Genomic DNA, 16,059 nt, shown 5'->3' with positions numbered 1-16,059 from the left:
GATTATGGAATCTTCAATACTTTTGGAGAAGAGAAATGTAGAGGACTGATTAATAGCTAAGGGAAACAGTTGGCTCATGCAAAAGTTGATAGAAGCTGTGGAAGCAGAAAAGACAGAAGTTAGGCCAGAGTGCCAGAAGGGCAGTGAATGAATGGAAAAGAGAAGGGAGAAACAGAAAAGTTGTTTTTAAGTTGGTTTGCACAGATTTGTGAATTGCATGCATTAAAATTGTTGAAAACAAGGGGATTGCCACTAACGGGGTCATCCTAAACATGTGAATTGTATGCCTTAACACAAGCCTTAGAATGCTGAAGGAACAAGAATGTACTATAGAAATATGGAAAGAGAGAAACATGGAAAGTAGAAGAAAGTGAGAGGTGGATGTTGCATGATGGGAGATGGAAGTTGAAAAGACAGGAAAAAAAATTAGCTAGAACACAGAAGCAGCAAAAAAAAAGAGATAAATGCTGGTGATACTACACAATGAACACTCCTCATAGGATGTGTAATAAATGAAAGACTGGTTTGCTTTATCAGAAACGTCTGAGATTTTTGCCATAAAGAATGTTAATTTCAAATTCTGTTGAAAAAGTGGAGATATCTGTATGATGTTTGTCATTCCATTCTTCGTTCACAAGTTCTCTCATTCCTATAATAGAAACTGTGAAGCAACTATTAAATCTTTGTTTTTGTTAAAAAATATTACAGATAAAAAAGAGGTGTACGGTTGTATTTATATTTTAGTTAAACAAATCTGTGATAAATAGAAGTAAATAAAAAGCTTTTCAAAGTTTGGCGTTGAGGCCATTTCAATATAGGCCTCAATCGGAAAACTCTCTTTGTCCCTTTCAAATGATGTATGGGAGACTTTTGTTACTTTCAAGAATGTCAATGAGGAAGAGTAGAAAATTACTCAATATTTAATCTGGCGTAGGTTTTCTCTTCTATCTCAGTACAGGCCCAGGCTGCCCTACCACCTGTCTCTGGCCATTGTTGTTCCTGGAGAGTGGGTTCAGGTGAAAAGAACTGTCACCTAAAAATACCAGCCCTGAATGGTCTCAACCATGACAAGTCCTCCTGATTTAAGGAATCAAGGTGTGAGTCCATGGAAAGTCCCATCATTCCCTCTCCAGTGACAAGCTCTGCAGCTGGACGGTCTGCAAATGAAATTTCAACCTGCCTCGCCTGTTGAACTGTTTCCATCCAAGTATGAGAAAAACCTCAATGGATTGGACTACCCTGGAAATCATGTTCCTGGAACCTGGACTGTGTATTGCAATATTTTTCTTCTGCTACTGTTGTTTCCCTCGTACCTTCTTTGGTAGAAGGAAGGACCATGGGCAAAAGGGAGTTGTGTTTATAACAAGGCTACGTATTCCACTTGCAAAGGGGCAACAGGGTCACTTGTTATGCTCCTGTCAATACAGTGCAGCTTTAACAACAACTTTAAATCTGGACATACTGTATGGAGGAACATACAAACATTACCTTTTGGGGAAGAATAACACCAGACTTATGGAAAAGTGCCAGAAACTTTTTTTTGATGCATGTAAAGCTATTGACTGTAATCAAGCTAAATGGACTAAGTGTGGAGACAGGCGTACTCATTAAATGCCAAATATGTTTGCACATCCTACCCAACCTGGCATAAACAAAGGATTCCTGCAACCCGGTGTGCTTCAAGATAACCAGACCAATGGATTTTTCAGTATCATTTGAACTTGCTATCAATTGAACCAGATACAAATATGGGTTCAAGTTGATCTTCCTGAACTGGAAACCACATTTGAGATTCCTTCAGTATCAAAGACATTTTTTACTGATCTGGCCCAAACAATTGTTTCATTTTCAAATGTGAAGTTTGAGAGAACATCACTTCTTATTTTAATTTGACTTAAAAAGAAAAGGACTGTCCAACCAAATGGGTTCTCTATTTTGTCATTGTGGCCCTAAACTGTATTATTAGACCCCAGTCCGATATTACATATAAGGAATATGTCAAAGAAGTCACTGACAGAAATGTGAAAGCTTGTAATCATGTATATGTATCTTTGATTATGTGCAAGCAACTTTGTAGGTGCTTTATATTGGGAAATTAGTTATATAAAAGCAAATGTTTCATGCTTTAGGTACAGGTGATTGCTTATATGAAAAGAACATGACTTTAATAACAACAAAAGACTGGGAAGAAAGAAACAATGTTAATAATGAAGGTAGTAAAACAAGGGTTGGGGAAAGAAGATTCAGAATATAATAACTTGCTTCCACAGGAATTTGAAGAAAAATTAGGGAATGATGAATTCCTAAAAGTATAAAAGAATAATTCAGGTAGAAGAGAAAAAGGGTGGAATTAAAGGAAAATAAATAAAGGTTATTCTTTTATAAATGGTACCAAATGTAACACCAATAAATTGTATCAAATGTAACACTAAGATGTGGGGGCCATCTATTTCCTGCTTAGACAGAGAATTCACACATGGTAATCAACAAAGTTCTTTTGAAATGTTAAAAAGGATACTCACCTCAAGAAGGTGAGTAAAACAAGATAGTGTAGTGATGAATGTAAGGAAGTTGTTACAATAAGTCTTTTGGAAGTAAAGGTTCAAAGAAGATCTTTTAGAAATGTAAATGACTTCAAAGACTAACTTAAGTTTCTTGGTGGGGCATGTATTGAGAAAAGAAAGTATAAATGCTTGCTTTGAAACTTGCTCAGCGCGCTCTTTGAACCCAATCCAACTTGGGAAGGGTCTAAGAGGCCGCGTTTGCAAACGCTTTCTTTCTTCTTTATTTTCTTTATTATTTTCAATTTTCTTTTCAATACATCTTTGCCTTTGTTAACCAGACTTGTCTTTGAGTTGTGAGTATCAAATTTTGGGTTTTTGAATCTCACAGGTCCAACAAATATGTGTGTTCCTTGTTTTGTCTTTATCACAAAGAGTGCCTATCTCCTCTCTAATAGCTTTTACAAACTGACAATTTTGGGTTATTTGATCTTCTTTTATACATTCCACTGTTGCATTTCTATCATAAAATCCTAAGACCTTATTGTTAAATTCCCATTGTCCTTTTTCATTCCATACAAACCATTGATCTACTCTCATATTAACTATTGTTGTAACCAAGGACAGGCAGAGCGCACAGAGTCCTGCCATTCTTGCCATGTTTTAAACCTCTTCCCTGTTTTTAAGTTTATATACTTCTTATCTTTTGGAACCTCGAAATAGTCTGGTAACAATTTTTCAGTGATTACAATGTTACACTCTTGTTTGCAATAACTGTGAGCTGGTCCACAGTCTACACAATGCTAACAACAACAACAATCAAATATACATGTGCAGTTACAATACCAACACATCAGGTAAATTCTGTAATTCTGTTTCATCCACTCTTTGCCTACCAGTAACCCAGTTGCCTTACCCAGTAAGCAATGGTTATAACTAAGAGAAGAAGGAAAATGTTTAAACCTATCCCTATCCAGAAGGGTTTGTCCACTGGCAACATATGTTCTTATCTCCTTTTCAGGACCAGTTTTAAAGGATCGTCAGAAGGCACAATGGTCCAGTCCTCATGAGGTTCAGTCACTGGTCCCTTAGTTTTTGTATGATGGGTCCACCCTTTTTCAGCAGTCCGGATAGCAGTTTCAGAGGTCAGCAACACCTGGAATGGGCCTTCCCACTTGGGTTGCAATTTCTCCCCTTTCCAGCTCCAGATCAGGACCCAATCTCCGATCTTGAATTTGTGTACAGGAAACTCCAGAGGTGGTGTTTGAGCCAGCAATCCTTGCTTCCTGCAATGGTCAAGATACTGGGACAGTTTATGCACATATTGTCTTAGTACATTATGTTTAGTTTTAAATGAATCTATACATATATTCCCTGGGGTGAATCCAACACCAAATAATAATTCATAAGGGGATAATCCAATATCTTTTCTAAGCTGAGTGCATAACCTTAGTAAGGCTAAAGGCAAACATTTTGTCCAAGGCATCTTTGTTTCCAATACCAATTTACTTATGGATTCCTTTAGTTTGGAATTTGCCCTTTCCACTTTCCCACTGAACTGAGAATGCCAGGGCGTGTGAAACTTCCAGTCCATTCTTAAAGCTTTCCCTACCTCTTGTACTATTGTCTCTGTAAAATGACTACCTTGATCACTATCTACTTGAGTTACTAATCCATATCTGAGAATTATTTGGTCTAATAATATCCTCACAACCATCCAAGTAGTTGCACTATTCACTGGGAATGCTTCAGTCCACCCTGTTAGATGGTCAATAATCACCAAAATATGCTTATAAGTTCCACTACGGGGTAATTCAGTGAAGTCTACCTGGATACACTGAAAAGGTCTATATGCAGGCGGTCTTCCTCCTTGAGGTTGTTTATGCAAAGCCTGTCTATTTATCTTTTTACAAATTAAGCATTTTTCTATTATTTGTTGTCCTATAGTGTAAATACCCATATAAGCATAATTCTTCAAAAAGATGTCTACAAGCGCTTGTGTTCCCCAATGGCTACCTTCATGTAAAATTTCCAATAGCCCCCTTGCAATGGCTTTTTTCAGGATTTGCCTTCCATCTGGAAGATACCATTTTCCTACTTCATCCTCCTATCTCTTTTAACTTCATTGTTTGTTCTTCAGAAAATAATGGGATGGGACTATTCTTAATGGTTGGGATTAATAACCTCATTTCTACTTGTTCTTCTTCTCCTGCTCTTTTAGCTTCCGCATTTGCTATTCTATTACCTATTGCTTCAAATGAGTTCCCTTTCTGATGCCCATCCACATGTATTACAGCAATCGGGCAGGGTTCAAGCAACGATTTAAGTATCTGTTTAATTCTTCATGTATTAATACTTTCCCTTTACTATTTATCATCCCTCTTTCTTCCCAGATTTTTCCGAATGTGTGGACTATACTGAAGACATATTTGGAGTCAGTATAAATGCTCCCTTTCTTATCTTTTAACAATTTTAGTGCCTGATTCAAAGCATACAATTCACAAATTTGAGTGGACCAATTCTTAGGGAGTTTTCCTGCTTCCAATAATTCTTTGGTATGTCCATTTATTATTGCATATCCATTTTTCTTTTCACCCATTTCCACTCTGGAAGAACCATCTATAAACAACGCTTCTCCTTCTATTAAGGGGAGCTCTTCTAGGTCAAAAAGGGACGCGGTGGCTCAGTGGGTTAGGATGCTGAGCCTGTCGATCAGAAGGTTGGCAGTTTGGCGGGTCGAATCCCGAGTGCCGCGTAACAGAGTGAGCACCTGTTACTCATCCTAGCTTCTGCCAACCTAGCAGTTCGAAAGCACGTAAAAATGCAAGTAGAGAAATAGGGACCACTACATTGGGAAGGTAATAGCAAACAAGATAGTGTAGTGATGAATGTAAGGAAGTTGTTACAATAAGTCTTTTGGAAGTAAAGGTTCAAAGAAGATCTTTTAGAAATGTAAATGACTTCAAAGACTAACTTAAGTTTCTTGGTGGGGCATGTATTGAGAATTGTACATTTCTAACCCAGATCTTTTCCCAAGTATCCATTGTAATAACTTCTTGAAAATTCTGAGCCCACTTTATCATACAATCTTTAACAAGTTCCGTCTCTGAATCAATTTCTATCAATGCAAGATATATCCTTTTTATATGTGCTTGACCTTGATCTCTAATTTGCTTTACCAAATTTTCATCAATCATTGAAAAACCAGTTTTCTGGTCCTCTTTCCACCTAGCTTGTAATTGCCCATACTGGAACCAGGTTTGTACAATCTTTTCTTCTTTTAAAATGTTATATGACTTCAATTGCCATACATTCTTCTCAAAACTTAAAATTTCCTTATATGTAGTCACATCATGTTTAAATCCAACATTTATATTTTCTATTGCGTGTTTAGGTATTGCCCAAATAGGTATCTTATAATTTAACTTGTGTCTGTACTTTTTCCAAACTCGCAACAGAGCATACCTTAAAATATGTATCTTAAACACATTATCCACCTTCTTATCATACAATAAATATGCATGCCATCCAAATAACAAATCATGACCCTCAAGATTTAATAATCTCGCTTGTGCTAAATTAAACCAGTCACTTATCGCTGACAAAGCAGCAGCTTCATAATATAATTTAAAATTAGGCTTTTTTATTACATTTATATCCCGCCCTTCTCCGAAGACTCAGGGCGGCTTACAAGCTTAGCAGTAGCCTTCATTCTATGTATATGCCTGCTTGTTAGGGCTTTCACACACACCCCAAGCGGCATTATTACAAAGTCAGCTTATTGCCCCCAACAATCTGGGTCCTCATTTTACTTACCTCAGAAGGATGGAAGGCTGAGTCAACCTTGAGCCTGGTGGGATGCGAACCTGCACTAATTGCAAGCAGCTGGTGTTACTTAAGGAGGCATTAGCCCTCTGCTCCACCAAGGCTCTTTTAAGACCACCTCTTTCACGCGTATCTTGCATTATCTTAAATTTAACTCGTGGCTTTTTCCCTGCCCAGACAAATTTATTAATTCCTTTTTGCCATTCCTCCAAATTTAAATCCTTTTTAAGTATAGGTATCATTTGAAATAAAAATAAAAATTTTGGCAAAACATTCATTTTCACTGCTGCAATTCTTCCCAATAAAGATAATTGTAATTTTTTCCAACTATCTAATTCTTTTTGTACTTTTCCCCATAACTTTTCATAATTATTTTTATATAACTTCACATTTGAGGGTGACAAATATATCCCCAAATATTTAACCCTTTTAACTATTTCAAATCCTGTTAGCTCTTCTAAAACAGCCTTTTGTGATACTGTCATGTTTTTAGACAACATTTTAGTTTTTTGTATGTTGACCTTAAATCCAGAAACTTTCCCATATTGCGTTATTATCTCCATCAATTCTACCACTGAATAATCAGGCTGAGTCACTGTAACAACCAGATCATCTGCGAACGCCCTCAATCTATAATCCTGGTCTCTAATTTGAATTCCCTTAATTTTATCCAAATCACGTATTTTAATCAGTAAAATTTCCAATGTTAAAACAAATAATAGAGGTGACAACGGGCACCCCTGCCTTGTACCTTTTTCAATATTACATACTTCAGTCAGACTATTAACTATTATGCGGGCTGTTTGCTTTTGATATATTGCCCTGATTGGTTGTAAAAATTTATCCCCAAATTCCATTTTCTCTAATACTTTCATCAGAAATTGCCAATCCAATTGACTGGATCCATTATTTTTGAAAGGAAGGCTACGGGTTTCCTTTATCCAGCCCAATTTTGAGTCAATACTCCTTGGGCCACCCCAACATCTGCATTCACAAATAGGTGAAATGGTTTATCCAAATTGGGAAGACTCAAAACAGGTGCTTGCACTAAAGCCTGCTTGAGGTCTTCAATACTTTTCTTCCCTTCCTCATCCCATTGTATCTCCCGTGGCTCATCATCAATTAATTTGGCATACAAGGGTTTAGTTAAATTGGCATAATTATTTATCCATAATCGGCAATAGCCCACTAATCCCCAAAATTTTCTCACTTCTTTCTTATCTTTAGGTAGCTGCTGTTTAGCTATTCCTTCTATTCGTTCCACCATTATTTTTCTGCTTCCTTCACTAATTAAATGTCCTAAATACTTTACTTCCTTTTCTGCATATTGCAATTTCTTCTTAGGTACTCTTAGTCCTTGTTCTCCTAAGAAATTCAGCAGTTTATCAGTGGCCAGTGTTACCTCCTGTTGCTTCTCTCTGGACAACAGTAAATCATCCACATATTGAATCAAATAGATCCCTCTTGGGATTTCAAATTTTTCCAGCACTTGTTCCAATATTTGTCCGAATAAATTGGGAGATTCAGTAAATCCTTGAGGTAACACTGTCCATTGATATTGTTGTTTTCTGCCAGTAAATGGGTTTTCCCATTCAAAGGCAAAAATGAGCCTTGACTCATTATCCAGAGGACATGCCCCAAAAGCATATTTTAGATCTATCACACTGAACCACTTATGTTTAGGTGGAATATGTCCCATTAAAGTATATGGATTAGGGACAACTGGATGCCTAATCCTTACAATTCTATTCAGGAGCCTCAGGTCTTGTACCATTCTCAAGGTTCCATCTGGTTTTCTTACTGGCTGAATGGGAGTGTTAAAGGGAGACATTGTTTGGCTCTAAAAGTCCATCTTCAATCAATTGGTCAATGATGGGTTGCAATCCTCTCCTCCCTTCCATTGAAATGGAGTATTGTTTTTGTTGCACTACTTCTCCTGGTGTTTTAAGTTCTATTTTCAAAGGGGGTACTCTAAGTCCTCCTCTATTTCCTACTCTTACCCATACTTCGGGTTGTATTCTTTTTTCGTCCTCCTCTGTTAACACATTAATTTTAATCTCTTGTCCAAATGTTATGCTTAAGCCAAGAGCATTTAAGGCATCTCTTCCTAACAAATTCACACTTGCCTCTGGTATATATAACATTTCTATTTCAATTCCCCACTCCTTATCTTTTTGCTTCATTTGTAATGATTTTAATTTCCGTATTTGAAAGCCTTCCCCTTTTACCCCTGACACTCTGATTGTTTGTTCACTTAGTTGCATTTGAGGGCTTAAGGTAGACACAGAGGTGCGCATTGCTCCAGTATCCACTAAAAACACTATCTCTTCTCTATCGGGTCCCACTTCTAAATTTATCAAGGGCTCATGATGGGACCTTAAAGAAAATTGCCCCTGACACCCCTAAAATTGACTTTCATCTTCTTCCATTAATTTACACACTTGCTGATCCATCTGCACTTGTGGACAATCTTTCTTAAAGTGTCCTTTCTGTCCGCACTCAAAACATGCACTTTCTCTGAATCCCATTCCAAAACTTCCTCTACCTCTTCCATTTAGATATGGATACTGTCCTCCTCCTCTGTTTCCATTTCTTCCTCTCCCCCTTCCATATGGGGACTCGAAGTGAGGGGTCCATCTGAGATTTTTCAGGTTGCTTCTTTAAGAGTTCATTTACTGTTGCAACCATCATTATTCCTTTTTGTTTAGCCTTTTCATTATCTCTCTGCACATATATTTTCTGCACTTCTTTCAGTAAATCATCAATCAACCTCCCTGTCCAGTTATCCAACTTCTGTAACTTCTTTCGGATGTCTGCCCAAGATTTAGTAACAAATTGCACCCTAACTAGTGGCACATTTGCGGCTTCATCCAGATCCATTCCGGACCACTTCCACATGCCATCTTTAAGTCTTTGTAAAAAGGCAGCAGGGGATTCCTCTTTTTCTTGCTCTATTTGTAGTGCCTGTGACATATTCTGTGCCTTCGGCACAGCTTCCCTCATTCCCCATATAAACATAGTTCTTAGATCTTCCATATTCTGTCTATCTACTGGATTATTATTATTCCAGTTTGGTCTTATTAATGGACATTTAGCTTCCCCATTTGGCGGTGGGTTATTCCCTCCCTGGGGATGTTCCCTGTCCCATATCTTCATTGCTGCCATACGAATGAGTTGTCTTACTTCAGCAGAGAACAAGGTATTCAAAATGGCCATAATTTCATCCCACGTGTAAATATTTGGCACTAATAAATTCTCTAGCTGTTCTGCTGTTCCTAAAGGATCTTCTATCAGGTTTTTAAGTTCCTTCTTAAAGGCCCATACCTCAGATGCCCGAAGGTGTTCCCGTACAAAACTAATTATGGGCACCCTCTGAGCATCAATTCCATTGGGTACCTCCCTTAAAAGGAACAAAGTTGGGTCCTCCATTTCTTTGTCTTTAGTGAAGGGCAAATTTTCAATATCTTTTTTACACTGTTCTAATTCCCTTCTGAGATTTTTATACTTCTTATTCTTCTTTTTAGTAATTGAAGGAGTTTTGGGTCTGGTCTCTGCCTAAGGGGGTGGACCTTGTGGGATGTTTTGAACTTCTGGAACAAGTCCGGGGTTATATGGAGGGGTAAAATATCAGTGTTGCCTATCTTCCTTGTCCTCTTCTTCTTCCTCTTGGTTCAAATAAACTGTGGTATACTCCAGATCTGCTGGTTCTACCCACTTATCAGGGGTCCAAATTAAGGCATAATCCAGTTCATTGTCTAAGGGCTTGCATGATTTTTGTTTAACATATTCATACAAGTGTTGGCATGCAAAATAGTAGTTCCCATACGTGGCCATTCTATTCTCTCGTCTTCCCACCAAATAAAACAACACATCTTCCTTGGTCAAATTCAACTTAATAATGATCTTATTATAGGGTTTTTTTTTCCCAATTGGCCAGCAGGATTCCTAATGGACTTCCCGGATCAATGTTCAATTTGGGGTTCTTTCTTATTTTCTTTACACATTTCTTCTTTTGGGATCCTCCTGAATTACCCATACTGGTTTACCGCACTGTTCTCTTATCCTAACCGATCTAATGAGACCACAGTTCGCTTCACAAAGCCACTTTCTCTTTCTCCCCACCAATCTCCTCGCAGAGGTATGGAAATCAACTACTCAAGAGTCCGCACTCACTTCGCCTTGCAACCCTATGGTTCTTGGGGAATCTCAAGCAATCCTCTCACAGATCTCAGATTCACACAGTCCTACTGTTATGTATCCAAGTCATCTGCATAGCAACAGCCACCAGGGGGCGTTGGCCTGGACGGTTTTGGCGGGAAACCTAGTTTCGGCGGGAAACCTAGGGCCAACCCCATTGGCTGGTCGCCTACCTGCCTGGGTATTTAAGGAGGCCAGGTAGCCCTTGTTCTGCCAGTACGCTACCCCCCCAATAAAGAGCTGAACATGTACTCTGGCTGGCATCTCTTCCTTGCGTCGGACCCACTACATTACAGTGGCGATGAAGGTGGGATCTGCTGCTGACAAGGAGCTGAAGTCACTTGGGGAGCGCACCGCACGCTGAAGGAAGGAGGAATCTTCCCTTCCTCCCAACGCGACTGCCAGCCACCGCCACCGGCCACCCACACGCCGCAACGACTGATGGGACAATGGCATGAGCTGGGCAACCCCGCGAGTTTGACACCCGCCACCCAGAGAAATGGGCCCGGTACCTGTCGCACGTCGAGCTGTACATCAGATTTAACCAAATCTCGGAAGACGGCTCGAAAGCGGCAGCCCTGCTCTGCCTAGGCAGACCAGCACTCCTCAAGGTCGCCGCAAACCTGTTCGCTCCAGAGGCCATCGATACCGTCTCGTACCGGGACCTCATAGCTAAGCTGAATGCCAATTTCTGGCCCTGCAGATCCAAGCTGGCTGCCCGAGCCCAGTTCGAGAGGAGGAACCAGCAGCGCGACGAGTCCGGGGCCGATTTCATCGCCAGCTTACGAGAAGCCGCCACGCCTGCAAGTTCTCAAATTTGGAGGAGCGGCTACAAGACAGGCTGGTTTGCGGCCTACGGGACACGAGGCTGCAGGAGCGCCTGTTCGAGAGGGAGGAGGTTTCACTCCAGGAAGCCCAGGACGCCATCCTGGCCCACGAGGCAGCCTGCGGGGCCGTCCAGGCCGTCCAGGAAGCCAACCCCAGCGGCCTGGCAGCCAGCGTCCACCAGCAGGTCGCCTCAGACGACGGAGGACAGAGCATCGACCTCCTCCAGTGGAAGTCGACCCCTGACCATCCAGGCAGACGCCCAGACAAGCCCAGGCCCTCTAGCAACGCTACCAACCTGCAGAAGTGCGCAGGGTGTGGTGGAAACCATGTGCGCAGCCTCTGCAAGTTCCGGTCGGCCACATGTCGGGCCTGCAAGAAAACAGGCCACATAGCCACGGTCTGTCGTAGCCTCCGCCCCCGAGAGGAGATCCACGAGCTGCAACCGGAGGAATCACCGTTCAAAGGTACTGGGGCCCCGACCAAAACGCGAATTGGCTATGTTGAGAGCTGGCTGGCCATCCACCACACGGGTAGCTGCTGGTTGCTCAAACCCAAAATTAGATTAACAATCCGCTTGCAAGGCGTTCCTTGCAGCATGGAGCTTGACTCCGGATCCACGGTCTCCATCATTTCGGACGAGACCCTTAACTACATTAATGGCTGGAGCAAGCAGCGGATTAAATTACGGCCTTCAAATTTAGCCCTGACCGACTTCCAGAACTCATCGGTCAAGGTAAAGGGGGAGGCCACCGTTTCCGTGGGGTTTAAGAGTTGTGAAGAGCACCTGGAGGTAGTAGTGGTAGAGGGTCAGAGAGCCAGCCTAGTCGGCCTAGACTGGTTTGAGGCCCTGGGAATCGCCGTCTCCGGGAACCACCGGATCCAGGGAGAATCCATCGAGGCCGTCTGCAAAGAGTTCGCAGACGTCTTCGATGGGACGCTGGGCAGGTACACAGGGCCCCCCATCTCGTTCAAACTAAACCCGAACGTTCCCCCCGTAAGGGTCAGGCCGCGGCGAGTTCCCTTCGCACTCAAGCACAAGATCGAGTGCGAACTGGATAAGCTGGTGGCCCAGGGAATCCTAGAGCCCGTAGGGGGGGGGGAATGGGAGATCCCGATAGTCACCCCACTCAAACCCAATGGGGAGGTAAGGATCTGCGCCGACTACAAATGCTCGGTGAACCACACCCTTAACCTGCACGCTTACCCGGTCCCCACGGTCAGCCACGTTCTTGCTTCCCTCCAAGGCGGCGCCATATTTGCAAGGCTCGATCTTGCGCAGGCGTACCAGCAACTCATGGTTACCCGGGCAACGGCTGATGCCGAGACGATAGTGACTCACAGGGGAGCGTTCAGGGTGAATAGGCTGCAGTTTGGGATCAGCGTAGCTCCTGGCATTTTCCAGGAGATCATGGAGAAGATGCTCAGGGGCATCCCGGGGGTTTGTCCCTATTTTGATGACGTCCTGATCGCAGGAGCATCAACGGAGGAACTGGCAGGTAGGCTGAGGAAGGTACTAACCAGGCTGCGCACTGTTGGGCTCAAATTGAAGAGGGAGAAGTGCAGCATAGGGGTCCAGTCCACAGAATTTCTGGGATTCAGGGTAGATGCCAAGGGAATCCACCCCACAGAGTCCAAGGTGAGGGCAATCAAACTGGCACCCACACCAAAGAACAAGGCGGAGCTACAGGCATTCCTGGGCCTGCTTAACTTCTATCACGCATTCCTTCCACACAAGGCAGCCATTGCAGAACCACTTCACAGGTTACTGGACAAGCAGGCATCATGGGTCTGGACTTCCGTCCATGACCAAAGCTTCAGGGCTTTAAAAGCACTACTGTCGGATAAGTCCACAGTAACCCACTTCATCGAAACAAAGCCCATTTGCGTCGCATGTGATGCATCCCCTTATGGTGTGGGCACAGTACTCAGCCACCCCGAGCCTAATGGGGCTCAAATCCCCATAGCCTACTGTTCCAGGATGCTGTCTGGAGCAGAGAGGAACTATGCCCAAATTGACAGGGAAGCCCTGGCAATCGTGGCCGGAATCAAGTTCCACGATTATCTGTATGGCAGGGAGTTCACTGTCTACACAGACCACAAGCCCCTGCTAGTCCTATTCACCACGGACAAGCAGACCCCCAAATACTGTCCCCCAGAATGCTCCAGTGGTCCATCTTCCTTGCAGCTTACAATTGCAAGCTGGTGCACAAGCCAGGGAAGGAGATGGGCCATGCAGACGGCCCAAGTAGGCTACCCATAGACACTACTGAGCCAGACCCAGCACCAGCAACACAAATCCTAGCCCTGCAGGAACTATCAGAATGCCCAGTACATGTCAAGGACATTGCAACCAGCACAGCTGCTGACAACATCATGAGCAGGGTACTCTCATGGCTTTGCACGGGGTGGCAGGACAAGTCTCCGGGGCCTGATTTCCAGGCCTATTTCACCAGGCGTCACGAGCTCTCCACGCACCGGGGTTGTCTCCTTTGGGGAAGCAGGGTCATCATTCCCACCGCAGTCAGGGGCAGGGTATTGGAATCCTTACACGAGGGACATCCAGGGGTGGTCAGGATGAAGGCACTGGCCAGAAGCTACCTCTGGTGGCCAGGGCTGGACAAGGACATTGAGGAATGGGTCAAGACCTGTTATACATGCCAGAGATCCAGGCCAGAGATGCCTCACGCCCCAGTGCACAGGTGGGAAGCCACACACACACCGTGGTCCCGCATTCACATCAACTATGCGGGGCCGTTCCAGGGCCAACTGTTCTTAGTGGTAGTGGACAGCCACTCAAAGTGGTTGGAGGTAGTCCCTGTCCCCAACATGACCTCAGCAAGGACAATCCAGGTGCTCAGAGCCCTCTTTGCCACACACGGTCTCCCCGACGTAATTGTGTCTGATAACAGGCCTCAGTTTACCGCTACTGATTTCCAGGCGTTCTTGAAGGCGAATTGGATTAGGCACGCCACCTCCGCGCCCTTTCATTCATCGACTAACGGGCAAGCTGAATGGATAGTAAGGACGACCAAGGACGCACTCTGGCGCATCATCAGCGGGGACTGGCGTCACAGACTGGTGAAATTTCTACTTGCCCAACACACTACACCATGCGTTGCTACTGGAAAGAGCCCAGCAGAACTTCGATGGGGACTGCGTCTCATCACCAAGCTGGACCATTTACACCCGGACCGAGTAGCAGCAGAGATGGATAGGCCACCATCATCATCATCATCATCAACACACAGGGATCTCAACGTGGGGGACCTGGTCTGTGGCAAGGAACTACGGGGCAGGGCATCCATGGATTCCGGGGACAGTGGTTGAGAAAACTGGACCCCTCTCTTACATCGTGGGGGTGGAGGGGGACAGACACATAAGGCGACACATCGACCAGCTCAGAGGAAGGAGAGACACATCGACCACGCCCAACAGGAGAGCCACACCCCAGGGGTGGTCAGCTCAACCAGAAACAACTCAGAACCAGAACCAGAGGAGGAGGGTCTCCTGCAACCAGCTCTGCTCAACCCAGCACAGAGGCTTCACGAGCTGGCTGTCCAAGTCCCGGGCCAAGCCACACCCAGACGGTCCACCAGGCCCCACAGAACACCTGCCTATTTAGCGGACTATGTGTGCAAGCGACCTTTCAGTAGTTGAATGGGTATCGGCACATTGTATATAGTTGTGCATGCATACAGTGGTAATGTGGTTCTTCTCTAAGGGGGGAGGGGTGTTATGTATCCAAGTCATCTGCATAGCAACAGCCACCAGGGGGCGTTGGCCTGGACGGTTTTGGCAGGAAACCTAGTTTTGGCGGGAAACCTAGGGCCAACCCCATTGGCTGGTCACCTACCTGGTTGGGTATTTAAGGAGGCCAGGTAGCCCTTGTTCTGCCAGTACGCTACCCCCCCCCCAATAAAGAGCTGAACACGTACTCTGGCTGGAATCTCTTCCTTGCGTCTGACCCACTACATTACACCTACCCAGTCCTCCATCCGACTGCCTAGGCAGTTTTTTCCTCTGATTTACACCAGATAACTCACCTAGGTTTGTGCACGAAATTGCCCAATCACTGAGGTCAGTAATTCATCACTGATCCCTCATTTCGTCATTTTCTTATCAAACTCTATTTGGGTCCATGGAAGCTGAGTGTCAATTCCAGACCTCGGTCCCTGGAGTTTGAGATCAGACCATCAAATTCAATGGGGCATGCCTTCCAATGTCATCTCCAGGTTCTCCGGGATCCGGAAATGAGTGTTTCCTTAAGGCTCCACGTTGGGCACCAAAACTGTTGTGCGTGAATTCAAAAACAAATTAAATCCAGTAATTGGGTTGCAAAGAAAACCAAATTTATTGCTAACAAAGAAAAGAAAACAGTGGTTTGCAAAGCATGGTGGATCCGAGTCAAGACTTCACAGAGGAAGTTCCCAAGTTCCCCATTTCCCTTCCCCTTTGGTCCCATTGTATAGGCCTGCAGAGGTCACAATCTATCAGAAGTGCCTGTCTTTGTCTGCTCAGGTTACCTCAACAACCGACATACTACCATATATGGGCATGTTCTTCCGGTAAAAATTCAGTTTGTTCTTTGGTTTTGGTGCACTCATCCTGTTTATTTTTAAAACATCCTTTTCCCTTGAATTGATTCCCTCACTAACAGGGAGAAACTCAGCTGGAGGGCTCGGAATCCCGAATCCCTCAACTGTTTCAC

This window comes from Vipera ursinii, assembly GCF_947247035.1.
Source record: "Vipera ursinii genome assembly, chromosome: W".
NCBI lineage: Eukaryota > Metazoa > Chordata > Lepidosauria > Squamata > Viperidae > Vipera > Vipera ursinii.
This window is presented reverse-complemented; position numbering follows the sequence as displayed.